Raw genomic sequence first — 19159 nt, 5'->3', positions numbered from 1 at the left:
AAAAAACAAAACAAATAAAGGTTTACAAATAGATTTGGAAGTGTGTTGAGCTTAAGAGTGGAAAAATGAGAAATGCAGAGAAACAGAATCTGACAGATTTGTCTCTCCCCAGTGGATATGGATCAGGCTTCCTGCAACTGACAAAGGTAAAGGGACCCCTGACCGTTAGGTCCAGTCGTGGCCGACTCTGGGGTTGCAGCGCTCATCTCGCTTTACTGGCTGAGGGAGCCAGTGTACAGCTTCTTGCTCATGTGGCCAGCATGACCAAGCCGCTTCTGGCAAACCAGAGCAGCGCACGGAAACGCCGTTTACCTTCCCACCGGAGCGGTACCTATTTATCTACTTGCACTTTGACGTGCTTTCAAACTGCTAGGTTGGCAGGAGCAGGGATCGAGCAATGGGAGCTCACCCCGTTGCGGGGATTTGAACCGCCGACCTTCTGATCGGCAGGTTCTAGGCTCTGTGGATTAACCCACAGTGCCACCCATGTCCCACAACTGACAGGTAATAGCCAGTAAATCACTTCTCCCTGGGACACAGCATTCTCCTGCAAGAAGCGTTACTTGTTGGGAGCATGCCAGACATGAGGCACAAACTGGCCTCCCATTATGGGCAACCACCACATGTGTGGCAATGCATATGGTTGAGGGCTCCTAGGATTGGCTTTGTGGTATATCTTTTGGCATATCTCTCCCTTTGTGCAGAACAACTCATGTGAATGCAGGAGGGGAAAGATAACATATATTAAGAATGGGTGAACTTTCAAGCTTATCAATACTGTCAGAATTCGAGGTGGCATCCAGGGTTCTGGACTGGGAAAATGTTGTGCGCACTTCTATTCACCCATCTTTTTATATACAGTGGTACCTCGGGTTACATACGCTTCAGGTTACATACGCTTCAGGTTACAGACTCCGCTAACCCAGAAATAGTGCTTCAGGTTAAGAACTTTGCTTCAGGATGAGAACAGAAATCGTGCAGTAGCGGCACAGCAGCAGCAGGAGGCCCCATTAGCTAAAGTGGTGCTTCAGGTAAGAACAGTTTCAGGTGAAGAACGGATCTCCGAAACGAATTAAATACTTAACCCGAGGTACCACTGTACTAAAAAGTGCTCCAGTCAACCCTTCGTAGCTATGCTCATTTCAACAGGTAGCAGTTAAGCTTCAAACCTTTTCCCACTGCAATCAATGGGACTAATCAATGGGCTTAATTTATTATTAGACTGTAGTGGAATATTGTGGTTCTAACAATACATCTGCAATTCTTAAGGTATAGGTTTGGTTGTGCTTCAAGAACCCCAAGCCACCCCCCAGGGGAATAAAGACACAAGGACACAGAATTTAGGTTACTGTTGATGGACAAATTTAGGCCACCACTTTATTGGTTACAGAATGTGAGCAGTATTGGCTTAGGCATTGACATCAACAGACTATATCTGACTCCTGCCCGCCTTGCAGGGAGTCTTGTAAGGGTAAACCACCAGCAGGAGAAGCCCCGCCGATGTGGATCGACTTGAGCATCCCCTGGGTTCGCACTGGGGTCGTGGCATGGCCCTAGGCCCTCCCCGGGCTTCGGACGAGATCCATACTCCCGGAATAGCCTTCTGCATGGAGGGGCAGGTGATCACTGTTCCAATACCTAACCTCCAAACCTTACAAAGTTGTGACGTTTGCTACGTAGTAGGCAAAAACCAAGTGGCTGATGCCAATTTGCCAAGTGGAAAAAGTCCTACCAGGCCCCTCATCGGCAACCAACCGAAGTCCATAAGAAGGCCAGTGACCCTACCTAAAAGAGGGTAGGAGGGCAGGAGAAAGAGGAACTGTCAGAGTTACACCCCGGTTTAAATGGGCCCTGGCCACAACCCCTCAGCGCCCTGATTGGCCGCCTGGCAAATGGCATGGCTGGGTCACCCTCAGCGGGACGCGGGACGCTATCCCGCACCACGCTGAGGTGGGGGTGGAGCCTGGCGGCATGAGCACAACCTGGTCTCACTTGGAAGCGGAACCGATCTCTCAAAAGTGCATCCACTCTCTTTCACACATAAAATAGTTCCTTGTGCAGTATACTGCCCTGTGATCCTCAGATGAAGGGTGGTAAAAGGTAAAGGTAAAGGGACCCCTGACTCTGGGGTTGTGGCACTCATCTCGCTTTATTGGCCGAGGGAGCCGGCATACAGTCATGTGGCCAGCATGACTAAGCCGTTTCTGGAGAACCAGAGCAGCGCACAGAAATGCCGTTTACCTTCCCACTGGAGCGGTACCTATTTATCTACTTGTACTTTGACGTGCTTTTGAACTGCTAGGTTGGCAGGAGCAGGGACCGAGCAACGGGAGCTCACCCTGTCACGGGGATTTGAACCGCTGACCTTTTGATCCACAAGCCCTAGGCTCTGTGGTTTAACCCACAGTGCCACCCATGTCCCTATGACGGGTGGTACATACATCTAATTAAAAATAAAAATAAATACCCTTTCTTTAAAGGGCCACACACATGCTTTGGTGTCTCAGATTCAAATTCCCCCAGCACCTCCAAGTACAATAGACTCAGGTTGCAGCACGACAGAGAAGGACCCAAGAGACTCGAGAGTCGCTGCCAGTCAGAGACAATTCATTCATTCCACACAACTACCGTATTTTTCACTTTATAAGACACACCAGATCACAAGATGCACCTAGTTTTTGGAGGAGGAAAACAAGAAAAAAAAATTCTGAATCTCAGAAGCCAGAACAGCAAGAGGGATCGTTGCGCAGTGAAAGCAGCAATCCCTCTTGCTGTTCTGGCTTCTGGGATAGCTGTGCAGCCTGCATTCGCTCCATAAGACACACACACATTTCCCCTTACTTTTTAGGAGGGAAAAAGTGAGTCTTATAGAGCAAAAAATACGGTAGTTTTTTATGGCACAAATGTTCCTCCATTTCCTATTTATGGTGCATCGTTTGCTCAAATTTACCTTGAGTTTGCACTTTGATGTTGGGAAGTGGCATCTCCTTGGTGGATACGAGAACATACGACTGTGTTTTTTATTCCAGGAAAATGTGATAATTCACCCAGATAGAGCATATGATCTAGACCCTGCAGGATCAGACCAATGGCCCATCTAGAGCCCATTATCTTGCAGTGACCATGCAGCTGCCTGTTGCAACAGGTATTTGGAGGCAATGCTGCCTCTAGCTGTGAAGGAGCTCTTTCTCCTCCACAAATTTGTCTGTTGTTATTGTTTAGTCGTGTCCAACTCTTCGTGACCCCCTGGACCAGAGCACGCCAGGCGCTCCTGTCTTCCACTGCCTCCCGCAGTTTAGTCAAACTCACGCTGGTAGCTTCGAGAACACTGTCCAACCATCTCATCCTCTGTCGTCCCCTTCTCCTTGTGTCCTTCATCTTTCCCAACATCAGGGTCTTTTCCAGGGAGTCTTCTCTTCTCATGAGGTGGCCAAAGTCTTGGAGCCTCAGCTTCAGGATCTGTCCTTCCAGTGAGCACTCAGGGCTGATTTCCTTCAGAATGGAGAGGTTTGATCTTCTCAAGAGTCTCCTCCAGCACCATAATTCAAAAGCATCAATTCTTCGGCAATCAGCCTTCTTTATGGTCCAGCTCTCACTTCCATACATCACTACTGAATTTGTCTAATCCTCTTTTAAAGCCATCGATTGGTGGTGGCTTGGTGGAACGTTTTTACTTGAGTTTTACTGGCAACATATTGAATATATTTTGGAAATTGGTTTGTACATTTGTTCTCTATAGGTTTGCCTGCCTTTCAATATATCAATTGGCAGGAAGGTTCCCAAGGTAGGGGTGGTGATCTTTGTTGATATTTGGAAGGCTGCCACCATTTTGATTCAAGAGGGAAACATCACTCTTGTGTGACTTCACCCATTTTTTGACATGGGGTGGTGGTGGTCATTGAGTTGTTCTTGTTTTTATTTTGATTATATACCTTGTGGTTTAAATTCTGATTTTATCATGTGAACCGCCCTGAAACCTGTGGGCATGGGGCAGTATATATCACCACCAAACTTGGCATGAAGGTTTCTGAGCTGGGGTTGGGGGACGCCATTGATGTTGAGGTACTGGGAGTGATTTTGAATCCAGGAGGCAGATTGAAATGTGATTTTGCATTGACTTCACCTGATTTTTGGCAGGACTGATCGCAGCTCACAAACTGCACTATTGCAGGGGGTGGGGGTGGGGGTGGGTCAAAGAAGAATGGTTCTCTAAAGGCTGTCCAGTGTGCTCACAGTAGAGTCAAGGTTTTAACCACTGAGCTTTGAACCATCTCTTAGCCACATTTGCAAAAAGCACCCCACCATATTCCATGTCTGCGTACGTGTGCATTGAGATCATGGGCCCCTGCCTGGCTGAAAAGAGATGTCTATCACTGGGCATTGATACTTCACTGGAGATGAAAGCACCTCTGCAAAGTAGCTGAACCTCATCAGGCAATATGGGGAAGTTATCAGCCTAAACATCACTCTACTCTTAGTGCTGAGCGTGCATGACATGGAGTATGTGCTCAGTGGGAATCTTTTGCAATCATGGGAAAAGCAAATTGATGTTTAATGTTGCTTAATAGGTTCTGGGACATGGGTGGTGCTGTGGGTTTAACCACAGAGCCTAGGACTTGCTGATCAGAAGGTTGGCGGTTCGAATCCCTGCAACGGGGTGAGCTCCCATTGCTCGGTCCCTGCTCCTGCCAACCTAGCAGTTTGAAAGCACTTCAAAGTGCAAGTAGATAAATAGGTACCGCTCCGGCAGGAAGGTAAACGGTGTTTCCGTGTGCTGCTCTGGTTCGCCAGAAGTGGCTTAGTCATGCTAGCCACATGACCCAGAAGCTGTACGCCGGCTCCCTCGGCCAATAAAGCGAGATGAGCGCTGCAATTCCAGAGTCAGTCATGACTGGACCTAATGGTCAGGGGGTCCCTTTACCTTTAATAGGTTCAGGCAACAAGTGGAGAAGAGACTTCAGCAATATGTAATGGTGGGAGGGCAAGTAGAAAGAGCGGGCTCAGGCAATGAAGCCTAGTGTGAGGGGGGAGACACAACAGAAGTATGTTAAGAGTCCCCTTTATTTTATCATGACCCCATGGACCAGAGAACGCCAGGCACCTCTGTCCTCCACTGCCTCCCGCAGTTTGGTCAAACTCATGCTGGTAACCTCGAAAACACTATCCAACCATCTCGTCCTCTGTCGCCCCCTTCTCCTTGTGCCAATGACTGCCTTATTCCTTTGAAATTCTGCAAGTGTATGCAGTGGTTTCATTTTTAGAAACCATCAGTGTCGTGTTTCTATAGCTGAGGTTCTTACACCATGCCTGTTGATTAAGTCAAGACCTCATAAATTTTCATTGGCCTTTGTAAACAAGTTGGACAGCTCTTGGTGGTAGGCTAAGATTGTCTAAAGGAAAAAAAAGTAGGCCTACAGTTTATTCAGACACTGAAGCAAGTTGATTTCACTTGTGCTCACTTAGCCACAAAAGCTAGGCACATGATTTTAATAGCATGTGCCTTTCCAGACACAACTAATAACAACAACAACAACAACAACAACAACAACATCTCGGGGACAACGAAATTACTTGACTGCTCCATAAAAACACTAATTAAAACAATACAGTATAGTACAGCAAGGAAGATTAGATGACTTTCAAAGTCCAGGCTTCCCATTCAGGGCTGAGATCGCTACTGATTATTGCTAACTCAAGAAGAGGTTTCCAGCTTAGAATCATTTGTCCCTCCAATGCAAGATGCAAAACTTTATAAACAATGCTTGTGAGAGACTTACGTTGTTAACATTTTAAAATTCATGCGTCCATCTGAGCACACAGCAGAACTGTGTGTGTCCTGCATGGCTATAAAGTGCTCAGAGGTATTTTGTCCGAGTAAGTGTTATTTATATTTTGTTAAGTAAAAAGGAAAATAATAAATAAAACAACAATGCACCAAGATTACTCAGGTTCTGTGCTAAGAAAAGTTGGAGTTTGCATCTTGTATCAATTATACAGATACTTGCATATTTTCACCTTATTTTGCATAACGTACGAAATTGTATTTGCTAGTCAAAAGTAGGAGTGTGTTTTTGGCCTCTCCCCTCATTTGTTACTTCCCTGCTCTCCAGAAGTTCCCCAAGTCTGAAGTATTTTGAGGGCATCTCTCCCTTCAAACTACTGAAACATTATTCAGCTATTAAGTTGTCCCAAAACAGTATTCAGCAGAATGACTTGGGATGGACTTTTAAGTAATGATCAATGAGATGCTTATCCCATTCAAGCTGAAATATCATTCAGAATTTTGGGTATATAGTTACCATCTGTTTACTTACTGTTTTGCTTATTGGCTAGATTTTATTCCTTTGCATCAGGTTACTTTTTTATTTATTTGCCTTTTAAAAATTCAAATTATCAAAAAGATAATTACTCGAGAGTGAGTCTACAATAACAACAATAACAATAATTTATTATTTGTACCCCGCCCATCTGGCTGGGTCTCCCCAGCCACTCTGGGCAGCTTCCAACAAAGATTAAAAATACATTAAAATGTCACACATTAGCAAGAGGCCTTCAGGATTGCAGGTCCATGGATATGTTTTATTCTCATTTCATTATTAGATGCAGCTTTAATGTTCCATGACATAAGATATTCAAAAACTTAAGTATTTATTGGCATAGTATTCTTTGCCACAACAAAATTATGCACCCACGGTTCATATTTACTCTGCCATCCTGTGGCAACTATGGACAATTTCAAGTCCCTTGAGGGGAAGGGAGGCAAAGGCCCAGAGTTAGGACTGTGGAAGGAGCGCAGAGAGAATACCATGGTGCACCTGTAGCAGCACAACCGAACACCTTCATCTGCCCCAGCAGCAACAGAACTTGTCTCTCTCACAGGCATAGGCAAACTCGGCCCTCCAGATGTTTTGGGACTACAACTCCCATCATCCCTAGCTAACAGGACCAGTGGTCAGGGATGATGGGAGTTGTGGTCCCAAAACATCTGGAGGGCCAAATTTGCCTATGCCTGCTCTCCCATATCAGACTCTACAGCCATAGCAGGCACTATAACTCTCCAACGGCTTGACTTCACCCCTGAAGATGCACTCTCCCACTGCCCACACTGGCCTTTCGATACATTGGTTGCACACATCTCTCTCTTCACACACATATCCTGGCAGCCAAACTGGTGTATCTTCCATAGAGAGGAGTACCAGAGCAGAGGAGGAAAGGGTGGGTGGAACTCTCAGCAAATGGCACACCTGCCAGCTGCTGGGTCCACCTTCTCAAGCGAGGTAGCCATCCTGGGAGGGCAGAATCTCTTAAAGGCACCCAGAAAGGAAGATGCAAGAGAGACAAAGAGAGGCAGGTGTATAAAAGGCTTGGAGTCAAGAAATAAAGTAGAGAGGCTGCTGCCTAGAAGGGGTTGCCCTTGGAACTGTGGTTAGTGAGGAGTCTGGGGAGGCTCTATGGAGAGGTGGCAGCATTCTTCCATAATATGAAACAAATATAACGTCAGTTGCAGATGCAGGTCTCTAATATTAAGGAAATATTCGGAGAAAATCCAGTTGATATTTCACACTGGAATCTGCAAGTGAGAATCCTGACAGCAAACCCCTTTCAACTCTAGCTGGTAGAAACCCTAAGCTTTCCCACTGGAAAATTAGAGAAGGTGGTTCTATATTTATAATGTAATTCTGTTGTACAGGACCACCAGTGCAACCGCAAAAAGGTGCTAACTCATGTATTACGATTTTGCAATGCTACTGACAAGTGGAGGAGGAGACCACATCCAGAAAACGCATGACTTCTTCATTTTGCCACAATATTTTATACATCTGAATATGCACCTCTACAACCTTGTGACTGCCAGCCATAGAGATGAGTCCTCCAGAACTGTCCCCAAGGTCTATGCACTATGACATTGTATAACGTGACCTTACATAGTTGAATTGGAAGAGATTAATCTGTCTGTCTAAAGAACATTCGGGTGCATGTATGACTACACCCTTATTCCATGTACTTACCCCAGGTTGTTAGACTAGTTTTAAACTGGCTTTGCTGGTTGGAATCACCCCTTTATTAACTATTTTAAGCATCACATTTTTCCTGAGAAATGGCCTACATACAACTTCATTCATTTGTTCCATTTTTATTTTTTAAACTTGCTTTTCCGGGAATCTTCTCTCACAAGGTGGTTCACTACATCATCATATAAAAATAATATACCAATTGTTTAATACAATCTCATTAACATTATAAAATAGTTAGCCAACCTTAAAATAACAGGAGGTTCATATGGGTGCAAGTGATCATTCAGATAACCCAGTCCCAAATTGTTTAAAGCATAAAACCATGACCTTAAACTGGGCTAGAATCAAACAGGCAGCCACGCACAGACTGGGTGAAATATAATCCAAATGTCTAGTTTCTACAAGCATTATAGTGTCCACATTCTGCACCAACTGACGTTCCCAAATCATTTAAAAAGGGAGTCCCATGCTTAACCCAATGCAGTAATGTATCCTTGGTTGAATCACTGAGGTAAGATTTGCCTTCTCAAAATAAGGCTGCAACTAGCAAAACAACTAGGGTTGATACCCACTTTGGAAGAATGGCAGACGAAGGTGATGGACTATATGGGATTGGCAGAAATGACTGGCAGAATCCGAGACCAGGGAAAAGAGTCGGTGGAAGAAGATTGGAAGAAATTTAAAGACTATCTACAGAAATATTGCAAAATTAATGAATGTTAGAATGATGTTGGATAGAAATTGAGTGGTTTCCAGATGTACTGTAATGCTTTAAGAGAATATGGAAAAAGGGTTATAAACAGGTAAAAATTTAATGGTAAGGATTTGCTGAACCAACAATTTGAAGTGGAATACAAAAAAGGGAGGTATGAGGAGGTCCGGGAAACAAGCTAAAGGAAAACAAGCAATGGAAAATCTGTGTGTTTTTAACTATTTTTATTTTGTATTTTTGTTATTTTTTCATTTTTATTGTAATACTTTAAAAAATCTTAATAAATATCCTTTTAAAAAAAAAGAAAGATAAAAAGTGCTCCTGACCTTTGATACCACCTGACACCCCAGAGATAATGCGGAGATCTCCCCAACCCCATCCTTGGATCTTTACTGGCCGGCAACCACATCCAGATCGACAGATTTCCTGGTCTACAGTACACACATCTTGCCTAGGTTAAGATTTCCACCATGGTGAAAAAGAGAGGTAGATAGTTATCTGCATATTTATGATATCTCAGGTCATACTTCCTGGTGACTTTGCCCCCTGGTTTCATGTAGGTGTTGAAATGTTTGGAGGGTCAGTTGAGCCTTAAAGCTCTCCAAAGGCCAGTAGCCAAGAAAGGAAAGAGAGGTCCTTGAGAACCATCATCCACACTGAATTAGATCTACTACAGCATGGTGCCCTAAAACCTCACCCCAGAGAGATATTCTGGAAAGAGAACACAGTGGTACTGGGAACCATTGAGAAGTCAAGGAGAACATTCCTCCCATCCATTCCCCAGTGTAAATCATCTGCCAAGGCAGTTTCTGTCTCAAAGCCATGATGGAAGCCAGATTCAAAGTTAACTCAAGAGTTAACAAAACACCACCCACTCCAGCGCCTTCCTTAATAATGGCAAATTACAGACTGAGTGATAGTTTCTCAAAGACATATATTTACATAAATGAGCACGTAAAATTTAGGTCAGGTTAGTTTTTCCCAGGCAGATGGCAGCCTTAAGTAGAATGGCAAGATAGAAGAAAGGCTGAGGCTATGACAGGTTTCCTCAACCTCGGCCCTCCAGATCTTTTGAGACTACAATTCCCACCATCCCTGACCACTGTCCTGCTGGCTAGGGATCATGGGAATTGTAGGCCAAAAACATCTGGAGGGCCGAGGCTGAGGAAGCCTGGGCTATGACAATCCACTGAGGCAAGAATTGAACATGGCCTCAAGAGCCTTTGAGGGTCATACTTGCTGAACCGAACATTTTGGACTTGGGTTATAATAGAATTATAATAACAAAACAATAACAATAATAATTTATTATTTATAACCAGTCCATCCAGCTGGGTTGTGTTTTGAATGGTAATTATATTTAATTTTTAAACTTTCAAGTATTGGAGGTTGGCTCTGTTGTCACGGAAAACACTAGCAAATAACGAGAAACATCCATCTCCAGCTTTTTGCCATGGAGACAAACTGAAAGCTGCACATCAGAGTTCTTCAAACCATGCGCCAGAGGAGGAAACATTACATTTTCACTGAACCCAGTGAGGGCGCTTCTCAGCTATACCCACTGCTTTACCAGTCTGCCTTCACCTTTGGGCAATGAAGTAAGGGCTATTCATTAGCAACCATGGGTTCCCCTAACAATCTATTTATTGAGCACTCATTCCAATTTGTTTGTGAGGAGGTTATACAAACTATGAGCATTCATCCTGTATTAATCGTAATTTGCTTGCAAGGTGTTTATATGTCTTCCTATTAATCATTCCTTTATCCAGTGTGGAGCCAGTGTGGTGTAGTGGTTAAGAACGGTAGTCTCGTAATCTGGGGAACCGGGTTCGCGTCTCCGCTCCTCCACATGCAGCTGCTGGGTGACCTTGGGCCAGTCACATTTCTTTGAAGTCTCTCAGCCCCACTCACCTCACAGAGTGTTTGTTGTGGGGAGGAAGGGAAAGGAGAATGTTAGCCGCTTTGAGACTCCTGAAGGGGAGTGAAAGGCGGGATATCAAATCCAACTCTTCTTCTTCTATCCTACACTTTCCAATGCATTTCCTGATCCCTTTCCAAACTTCGAAAAGTCAGGTTCTTTTTTTAAAGTGGCTGTTGTACTTGGATGACAGAGCCCTTGAGTCAGATGTGCTGACCCAAACTTACAGTATGTGTTTAACTCCCTCCCGCAAAATAGTGACAATCTGGAGACACCCTTTTTCATTCCTACCCTGTCCATGCATTCATGGGCTCCTAAAGGATTAAAAAAAAGAAAATGAAGCAGTATTTCTCTGCAAAGATAAATAACTACCAGGATTCATTCCTTGCTCTAATTTTCCTAAGTAGTGAATGGAAGCAAAGTGAAGTATAGTTTTTCTACTTGGAAAGAAGAGTCTCCAACTTCAATAGGACTTACTCTCAAATTAAGAGTGCAGAGGACTGAAATAACGGAGGACTTCAGCTCTCTGATTAAGTAGACTAGCCAAGAAATCAGGGGCAACCCATGGGTAACACAATTTCCAGTGAAATGCAACAATATTCAATTTTGTTGCAAAGTTAAAAATACACTTCTTTTGCAGTTTAAGAAAGACTTTATATTAACTGTATTCTTGCTTATATACATCAAATTATTCCTAGCAATATCTTCAACCCAAGACAGGCATCCTTTTTGAAGCAAAGGGATTCATGTCTTGTGTATGAGTGTCTGGTAAGTTTGACTCATTCAGTTTGGAGGACAAGAGCCACCGACTAAAGAGTTACTACTCCAAACATTGCAGTTTAGGCTTACACCTAGTACATGAACACTTAAAATGTAATGTGTGAATGAGACAAATGGATTGGCTGCAGCTTCAGATCTTTTACCCTAACAGCCCGTGAATTAGAAATGTGCCTTGGGATTGGAAAGACTGCAGAATTGGTTGTGAAGCCAACCAAAAGTGATAGGAGCATTAAGAAGCCTGTTTATTTAGAGAAACCTTCCTGGAATACAAAAGAGAATTTGAAAGTTGCAAAACATCACTGGAGAGGAGCATGGGTCGCCAACCTTCTTAGACTAGCAGGTGCATTTTGATTTTTGATACAACATGTATTTTGTATTTTTATCTTGTATTTTTATGCTGTGAACTGCCCTGAGATCTTCGAATGAAGAATGGTATACAAATTTAACAACAAATTTAACAACAACAACAACAACAACAACAACAATGCTGTAGTAGCTCTCATAAGGCCTGTGTAACAAGAGGCAGAAAGAGAGAGAAAATATTTTGGAAATTTCATGTGATGGAAAAGAACTGCAGTCTAGCCTTTTCCCTGATATGCTAGGGAGGTTGGGGTAAAATGAGGGGTTGATATTGAGGACCACTCAATCATACAATATCCCAGCTGCAGTATGAAGTAATTAGTATAGAAGTAATTCTATACTCTTGGTGCAGGTCAAGTTTCAGATCTTTAATGCCTGAAAAGCAGCTCTGAGGACCAAAGTAGATGCTATGCTAAAAACCTGGCTTGTGCAACTTGTGATGCACCAAGCCCACTGCAAGGCATTAGGAATCGATGAGTTCAGAAATCTCCCAGGACAGTATTGTATTTAAAAAGGTCAATGTCAAAGAGCCAGCAAGCCACAGCACACTGCTAACGAACCGCATTCAGTCTGGCCAGTCACAGACTGTGCAGATCTGCACTGAACAAAAATGGCAGCCCTACGCTTGGCTCCCTCTCTCCATCCACAACCAAGCTGGGTGGGGCTGATGCGGAGCAGGAGTTCAAAATATCTGATGGGTCCCAAGTTGGGGGAGGATGATCTAGGACAGTGTAATTCAACTCTGGGTGTCCACATGTTGTTGGACTACAACTCTTGTTCATTGCCTCAATTGGCTGGGCATTGTGGGAGTTGCATTCTAACCTCTGGGAACCCAAAGTTGAAGAAGATTGACATGGGATAACCTGATGGCACACATTCTAAAACTAGCTGCAGTCACTGATATAGAGCCAAGATGGGGGAACGCAGAATATCGTATTAGGACATTTGTACTAGACCTGATGGAGAGAAGACAAAGAGATGTTCACTGAAGGTGACTAGATTGGGTCTCCCTCTAACAGATCACATGTAGGACCTACACATGCACAATACAGTCTTCTTAATGCCAAGCAACTCACTATTGTGTGTATATATATTGTGTGTGTGTGTGTGTGTGTGTGTGTGTATATATATATATATATATATATATATATATATATATAATGTTTTCTAAAATTCACAAAATGACAGGCACAAATTGATGCCTTGTATCACTCATCAGCCAAGATAGCATGAATTCTACAGGAGAAGTGAATGAAAAGTGCATATTTAGTGCTAAAAATAATATACATTGGCTGCAAGTAATCACTAGTTGTGTGCGTTGGTTACAGCTACTGGACATAGATCGGAGAAAAACGTATCTGCCTACATCGCCAGATGCATTTTTCAATTTAAGAGAAGCTGGATGAACTTCGAAATACAGATGCGCAATGCCTGCACACTCAATTCTCTCTTGCTGGATCAAGCTAAATTTCTGGAATGGCCCTCCAACATCCGGGTGCAATTCAACTGCCGAACATCCTGGGTTTCCCCCGAAGCTATTCTTTCCCATGGCCCCTTCAGATGTCACCTATCAAATGCTTGTATCTCTATACTTCAACAGCCAACAAAGGTCAAGCACACGGATCTCTCTCTTCCATGGTGGCTTTGGGATCCATTCTTTGGAACCAGAATACTCTAGAAACCCTAAACTGCACTTTATGTTTATCCCACGGTGGTTGTGAGTATATGGGGTGGGACGAACCCCTTGCCTCTTTGTCACTGCAGCAATCACCTTTGCATACCATAAAAGTCATAAGACGTTCATAAATGAAACAAGGGAAGAAGTCCAGAGTTCAAGCAGTCCACTTGACCTGAGGCTGTTGTCCTCAGCAGCCCCTTCAGTTGGGGCCAGAAGCTGCTGCCCAGTGGGAAGAAATCCACTTTGATGTGGGGATCAGGCAGGCCTCAACTTCAGGTCCTATCTACGGACAAGAGGCTGACAAGGGATCTACTTAGCAACTACCGGACACAAACTTTTCAAACACTGCATTAGTCTCAGGAAACTTGTTTATCATTAGATCCGACTCCTTTCTTGTACAAATCTTTACTAGCAGGAGGCTGTGCTCAAGCATCATAGCTACTACACGGAAAGACACAGGTTGTGACTTATTCCAGACTACCAGTTTTCTTCAAGGTAGATGAGACGAGGACCCACCTATTGCCCCTGGCAGAGGGGAATGCTAAGAAACAAATCCAGCACGCCCATGAGACCTTTACAGGATATATCCACAACAACAAAGATCAACCCAAGTCCAGAGTTATTAGTCACTCGATAGCATGATTAAAAAAAAGTAATGAACTTCACTCTACATTTTAAAATGGTGGATCCTTTTCTTCTCCCGAAATTGCCTGTCAGACCCCATTACAGTCTTGATTTAAATGTGACACCGCTCAGCTGGAATTCCTGTACAAGGCCCCACGGGAGCCTCTCTCCCTCTTTCTCTTTCTCTCCTATTCTTCTCCCGGGAATGTTGCAACAGAGCAGACTTTCCCTCCTTGTATCGTAACTTAGAGACAAGATCAAATTCCCTTACCTGACTGGTGTCACATCTTGAACTTTAAAAGGGTATTTTCCCGTAGATCTGGTGTGGATCCTCGCTGCTGCTCCTGGGGCCAGGTTAAAGTTTTTTTCTCCTGGTTTCCCCGAGGCTGGAGGTATTTTTGTCTGTGTCTAACTTGTTCAGGTGAGTACAAATGAGCACACCTTCCTGAGCTGGGAAAGACAGGAAGTCAGGGAAGCCACAAGCTGATTGGTCTGCTTCAGAGTACAGAGTCTAGTGAGGAAACAGAGACTGCGAAGCCAGGTGGGGAGAGGAGGGAGGGAAACAGAGCACAAAGAAAAGCAGTGCGATAGAGGCTTGGGAGGCAAGTCAGAGATCACTGACTTCTATCTCTCAGTTGAGTGGAAACTGAAACACACCAATACTTTGCAGGGAGGAGTCCATGAGATGCCTCTTTGTAAGAGATTTCCGGATTGTTGTTAGTGATCAGCATAGTCCCATCAATGTATATAGCACTTGACAAAGAAGCATCAAGCAAAAATGAAGCATGTTGCTTCTCCCTAAATAGGAACAATGAAGGAGAGATACTCATAGATGTCTGTTTAGTACAGACATGGCCAAACTTGGCCTTCCAGATGTTTTAGGACTACAACTCCCATCATCCCTAGCTAACAGGACCAGGGGTCAGGGATGATGGGAATTGTAGTCCCAAAACAGCTGGAGGGCCAAGTTTGGCCATGCCAGGTTTACAAAGCCTGCCCCCCTCTGTCTGTGTCCCTCTCTCTCTCTCTCTCTCTCTCTCTCTCTCTCTCTCACACACACACACAGTTACACACACATGTGCTTTCATTGGGTTTGATTTCAAAAATATTGGTGCCTGGAGAGGAAAATCCAAACAGCAGTCTCCCCTTCTCATCAATCTACTGGGACGTTTACTTGAAAATGTCCCACTAAAATAATCAGGATCTGCTTGGGAGTGCTCCTCTAATTCATCTCAATTGGGTTGGGTTTGCATAACTTCCCATGCACTATGCCCAGTCCTTATAGAAAATTAAAATAGGAAGGGGGGCCTTCCTGTCCCTGCCACCCCATAGTAAGGAACAAGCTAGAGTGGCATGAAACTTTCCTCCCTTGTTCTACTTAGTGAAGGAGTGGGTTGTGAAGGTATCTGGTGACCCACCCTTTGGATCACTTTAAGAACTGCTTATGGCATCCAGCAGCAGCGAGATCCTGTGGACACTAAACTGATGCCAGCAAGGAACCAGAGACATGGTGGCAGCAATTACCGAGATGCTGTTAATTAATTCCTCCGAGGGGTCTTCATTGCCAGACTCTACCTGTGTGTCTGTAATGACAGCTGGTTTTATTAACGGTGGAATTCAGCTCTTCATCACAGATAGCCAACAGAAGAGCAGGGAGTCTGGATGGCACTTGAGAAGATAGGTAAAGGTAAAGGGACCCCTGACCATTAGGTCCACTCGTGGCCGCCTCTGGGGTTGCGACCCTCATCTCGCTCTATTGGCCGAGGGAGCCGGCGTACAGCTTCCGGGTCATGTGGCCAGCATGACTAAGCCGCTTCTGGCGAACCAGAGCAGTGCACGGAAACGCCGTTCACCTTCCTGCCGGAGAGGTACCTATTTATATACTTGCACTCTGACGTGCTTTTGAACTGCTAGGTTGGCAGGAGCAGGGACTGAGCAACGGGAGCTCACCCCGTTGCGGGGATTCGAACCGCCGACCTTCTGATCGGCAAGTCCTAGGCTCTGTGGTTTAACCCACAGCAGCGCCACCCGTGTCCCTACTTGAGGAGATAGAGTACTATTAATTCACTGTGCTGCATACATGTCTCTATTAACAGGAAAAGGGCAGCATGTTTCTGGTGGAGTCTCTGTTTACATTAGCCATTTGTATCCTAGACCTTCAATTTTGGGGCTTGAAATATCTCCCTTATTTGGAATGTATAGGGCTTCTACTAGGGATGTTGTGGTCTAAACCACTGAGCCTAGGGCTTACCGATCGGAAGGTCGGCAATTCGAATCCCCACAATGGGGTGAGCTCCTGCTGTTTGGTCCCTGCTCCTACCCACCTAGCAGTTCGAAAGCACATCAAAGTGCATCAAATAGGTACCACTCCGGTGGGAAGGTAAACGGCGTTTCCATGCGCTGCTCTGGTTTTGCCAGAAGCGGCTTAGTCATGCTGGCCATATGATCCGGAAACTGCCTACAGACAAATGCTGGCTCCCTCGGCCTATAGAGCAAGATGAGCGCCACAACCCCAGAGACGTCCACAACTGGACCTAACAGTCAGGGGTACCTTTACCTTTTAGGGCTTCTACTTAATTGCTGTGTTGTCTAAAAAAGATATTACCTGTGCTTATGGAGTGTACCTTTGCTCCTTGTATGGTTCCAATGGGGGTTTCATGACCATTGTGTAAGTCTTCTGATTCTAAGGCACCAGTGTCACCTCTGTTCTCTGACATGTGTGATGCATTAGATTGTGCTTTAACGTTGTTACATTCTGTATACTATTTATGACTTGAGGTGTTGTCCCATTTGGGACTTTGCATCTCCCTTTGAAGTGTCTTCCAAGAGTTGTCCCCTTGCATTTATGTCCCAACAGGTAAAAAAGGTAAAGGGACCCCTGACCATTAAGTCCAGTTGTGACCAACTCGGGTTGCGGCGCTCATCTCGCTTTATTGGCCGAGGGAGCCGGCATTTGTCTGTAGACAGCTTCTGGGTCATGTGGCCAGCATGACTAAGCCACTTCTGGTGAACCAGAGCAGCGCATGGAAATGCTGTTTACCTTCCCGCCAGAATGGTACCTATTTATCTACTTGCACTTTGACGTGCTTTCGAACTGCTAGGTTGGCAGGAGCTGGGACTGAACAACGGGAGCTCACTCCGCTGCGGGGATTCGAACCGCTGACCTTCTGATCGGCAAGCCCTAGGCTCTGTGGTTTAACCCACAGCGCCACCCGTGTCCCCACAGGTATTTTGTGTTTTTCATCTCTCTTCTCTTTTGCTCTGATTCATCTTCTCATGATCTGTGACCTTTGGGGACAGAAATGTTTCCTTTACTTATTTAACAGATTTAAGCTTTCTACTGAATAACTGGACAAGCCTGCTGTTATTCTGTGCGGGCTGCCAATCTGGGTGTGACTCTTGGCGAATCGGTCATAATCCCTAGGATAAGTTCCAGGTGGGTGGACAGTGCCTTTAGTGCCCCTTTAAAAACAAACAAAAACCTACTTCTACTTTGTGTCTGGCATAGTGCTTCCAATTCTAGAATGAATAAAAGTATTATCACCTGTTCCACAGAAGCTTCTATTTTATTGGCATTTGACTTAACATTGTTCTCTGCTTATCTTGATAGTGAGACTTGCTGGAATTTATGTGTAGTAGGAAGTCAGTGATATCATCCAGTCTTTTCTAACAAGGAAAACCACTGACTCTATATGTATATATATATATGCATTTAGCAAACTGCTGCCTTTTTATATATATTTCAAGGCTTTTATATGTTATTTTCTCTTTTAAGGTTTTATTTCCATAATGCCTAATAAAGGTTTGATAAAGTAAGTCTAAGATTTTGTGCACTTTTCTTTGGAAGATGCCTATGTGGAGGACAATTTTTCTGAAACACTATGTTATGAATGGTATATTTGGTGCTGCTTCCTATCAGTTTATCTGATAGAGACAAGATTCCATGTTTGTGGCTGTTCTCGTGTATTGGCGAGTTTGCTTTTTATGCAGTACCTGTCTTAAACGTCATCGTTACTTCCTTGTGTTCTCTGTGAATTGTAACAAATATCTCCCCTTTCTGAATTCTTGCTTACGTGTTGTAAATAGGCATAGTGTTGCAGCTGAGTCACTGACGTCATCTTAGAAATGCATTACATGCCCTTTGCTTTACTTTCTCTTTGAAGAAGGTAAAGTTAAATGAACAGCATGCTCTTGAGCAGGTATTTTCTTTCTGACACTTCCTGCATATCAACTCTAGTGCTGGACATTCAATTTTTCTTGTACGTTGTAATGTATGCATCTTTCTTTTTGTGCTTCTGTGGCTAATACCCTGCCTTGTTTTATAGTGTGTATCACCTGATACCTTCATGTTACTTGCATTTGTTTTTTGGATTCTTTGTGGGCTCCGACTAGCTTGATAGCTTTATCTACAATTCATCTATACATGAATTTGTCTTGTATAATTAGGAGTTACATCCCTTAAGACACACCACTTAACAGACTAGCTGTCTCATTCTGCACTAGTGATGGGGCAGAATTTGGATTCTGTTCATATTTAAAGCTGAATTCATTTAATTCACACTTTCTAAAACAATAAGATAACCAGAATACAGTCATCCTTCAATAACCACACTTGTCTGAATTTTGCAATGCAATTCTCCAACTCACAAATGTTTACAAAAATGCATATATCCCAATTGTTTGTAAACATGTATGCATCGGTCAAAACTACATACAAAAGTGTTTATTAGGAGAAATTAGCAGTAATAGTCACACTAAACTGTTGCTGTATTTCCATAGGGATTTTTAAAAAGAAAATTTGCAAATTGTTGCAAAAAGGTGGAGAACCAAATTTAAGTTTGGAAAAATGACAGATTGTTCCATCCCTATTCTGTTCCAGCTGCATCTCCATATAGTCAGTTTTGGATTATTTCAGTTTCTCATTTTTCTAATATTTTGTTCAGTTCTCCCCATTTCCACATCAGTTGTGAATTTAATGAAAATTACTCAGCTAATTTCTCCTTATGTACTTTTTTTTGTATGTAATTTCCCCTAATAAACACATTTTTACAAATCAGTTTTCCCTAATATAA

At 43.7% G+C, this 19159-nt stretch overlaps 1 protein-coding gene across 1 annotated transcript in view; it reads right to left on the bottom strand.

The window, feature by feature from the left end:
* Positions 1-14545, bottom strand: part of LOC310844568 (uncharacterized protein) — a 63661-nt gene extending 49116 nt beyond the window's left edge. Inside the window, exon 1 of the mRNA XM_083738712.1 lies at positions 14359-14545. The gene's annotated coding sequence lies outside the window, so the exon portion shown is untranslated. The remainder of the gene's footprint in view (positions 1-14358) is intronic.
* Between the last annotated feature and the right edge of the window lie 4614 nt (positions 14546-19159).

The sequence above is a fragment of the Podarcis gaigeae genome (genome assembly GCF_964106915.1).
Source record: "Podarcis gaigeae genome assembly, chromosome: 5".
Taxonomy (NCBI): Eukaryota; Metazoa; Chordata; class Lepidosauria; order Squamata; family Lacertidae; genus Podarcis; species Podarcis gaigeae.
This window is presented reverse-complemented; position numbering and strand designations above follow the sequence as displayed.